Raw genomic sequence first — 2,548 nt, 5'->3', positions numbered from 1 at the left:
ATTATATTAAAGTTTTTCTTCATTACCCATTTAAGCCGTCTCCAGCCATTATCATTCACAAGAACGTCGAATCTGAATCCCTTGAAAAAAACACGGGGTGCTTAACTTTTTTCCAGGTGTATATTTGTTTTATTATCTTGTGGCCTAAAATAAATCATTTAATAATAATGTGGTTTATAAAGCCCTATTAAATATTAGCACAATGATAAATGTACCAGTTTATACCAGCAAACAAATAAGATAAATTATAGAGAAAGTTTAGAAGTAGAACCATATAATGTACTGAAGTTGAGTAAAAAATACCAACTTGGTGCAAATGTTAGTCTGTGTTAAACACTCTTCAGAGAATTTTTATAAAGTTTAGATTAAAAAGCCCAAGTTACTGTTCCAAATTTTCATTTTTACCTCACTGTTTTTAACACTTAGCCTACTATTCAATCTTTATATGAAATGAGCTTTAATATATATAAAGATGGAATAGTAGGCTAAATATTAAAAACATGAAAAAAATCACTGGTATTTGATCTCATTACTTACAGATGGTGCAAGTAGCAAGAAATATTACCATTCTATACTAATCTGCTTTATTGTAGCATCAAGATATAAAGTACAAGCATAGGCAAGCTTCTGAATAATATAAATTTTTTATTAGTCCTCTGTACAAAATACACTACACTTCCACCACAAAGTACAAAAAATACATTTCTTTCTATATTAGTCAGTCAATGACTAGATCTTCCAGTTCAATTGATTACTTGAGCATATGCACTGGAAAAATTAGATCAATAATGATCAATTCTGTAACACAGTGTCCTGAAAGTAGAGTAATTCTGAATATGAAAACATCATATTGATTGGACAGAAAACTTGTACTCTGTCATAATACAAACCTCTTTCTTTAAAAAAAATACTACTCATATATTTCTACTTAACGAAAAGATATTACTATAACAGAAATTCCTTCCTAATATTTCTTATTTAAGTTTCAGGTTTCTGAGGTGAGAGTTCATCTGCTAACTGTTATGTCCTTTAAGCCTATGGGGGTCAAAATGTGCATGCCATGATCTTTTATAGAGTGATATTCAACATAGTATTTGATGGATTTATCTACTATTCATTTTACTCTACATTACTGATTTAGCAACAATACATTGTAGAGGAGAGTAAATACAAGATACAGAGATAGTGAAAAAACTTTTGATATGATTTTAGAGGTTCTAGAGTTATGCAAATACAAACTTTGTGATGGACGAGAGTTTTTTTGTTTTTTTTTCACGTGAACATCACCTTGCACTCTGATTTGTCAGAGCCTGATTCAGAATTGTGTAATTAATTCAAAGACATATCTTGAGTATAAATAAATTTACAAGTATTGTTTTCTGTGTATAATGCTAAAATAATAGATAACAATGTTAAAATAGATATACAATTAAAACCATTTTAAATTCAAAAAATAGATTCTACATGTTTCAAAATTTCAACATTGTTATCAGGAGTGAAATTACAAGATATAACAGTGTAATATTTATACCTTTTTTTTTAACCAAGTCATGTGACCCGTATGTAAGTTAACCATTTTTGCAAGTTCTGCCACATTCTTACACAGATATCTGCTGGACCTTCATCTCTATCTAATAATTTATAATCTATTTCTACTTTATTATTTCCAAAGATTCACGAATGTTATTGGCTCTAATACCTATTGGTTGAGCCAATAATACTATTTTTCCCCATAATATCTATGTTGTGATTTTTGTACATGCTCTACTATGACTGAATTTTCATTCTTTTTATTTCTTACACATTCCTTATGTTATGTAAATTCAAAATTATGTTTTGTCTGTCCAATACTTCCACATTGTTGAATTTTATAAATTCAAGCATTTTCTGTTAACTGCATATTATGTTTAGATTACCTAAAATTCATCAGTTTAAATATATGGTAAACTATTTGTTTTTTTAAGCACTTTATATAAACTAGTAGTTAAACCTGGAACATATGGCAAAATTAAACATTCTGTTTTAATTTTATCATAACTAGGTTTTAAAGTAATAATCTGACATATTATCACAACATTAGTGAATTTATTAACTGCTCTATCTACAATATTTGGGTTAAATCCTTTTTCAACTGCTACTTATCTCATTCGTAACAAATCATTTTTTAAATCCTCTTGTTTTGTACATATTTTCAAAATTCTGTGAACATAAGTGTAAAATACAAACGTCTTTTGTGTTTTAGTATTACATGATTATACAGACGTCTCTTATGTTTTAGTATTACATGATTATACAGACGTCTTTTGTGTTTTAGTATTACATGATTATACAGACGTCTTGTGTTTTAGTATTACATGATTATACAGACATCTTTTGTGTTTTAGTATTACATGATTATACAGACGTCTTTTGTGTTTTAGTATTACATGATTATACAGACATCTTTTGTGTTTTAGTATTACATGATTATACAGACATCTTTTGTGTTTTAGTATTACATGATCATACAAACATCTTTTGTGTTTTAGTATTACATGATTATACAGAC

At 27.8% G+C, this 2,548-nt stretch overlaps 1 long non-coding RNA gene across 1 annotated transcript; it reads right to left on the bottom strand.

The window, feature by feature from the left end:
• Nucleotides 1–1,291: 1,291 nt before the first annotated feature.
• Nucleotides 1,292–2,534, bottom strand: LOC111089076. Its single transcript, XR_002613424.1, has 2 exons — nt 2,335–2,534; nt 1,292–2,264 (listed from the first exon to the last, which is right to left on the bottom strand). It is a non-coding gene; the product is annotated as an uncharacterized LOC111089076 (long non-coding RNA).
• Between the last annotated feature and the right edge of the window lie 14 nt (nt 2,535–2,548).

The sequence above is a fragment of the Limulus polyphemus genome, unplaced genomic scaffold (assembly GCF_000517525.1).
Source record: "Limulus polyphemus unplaced genomic scaffold, Limulus_polyphemus-2.1.2 Scaffold5181, whole genome shotgun sequence".
Lineage (NCBI taxonomy): Eukaryota > Metazoa > Arthropoda > Merostomata > Xiphosura > Limulidae > Limulus > Limulus polyphemus.
The sequence above is the reverse complement of the archived record's forward strand: the minus strand, read 5'-3'. Positions and strand labels throughout refer to the sequence as shown.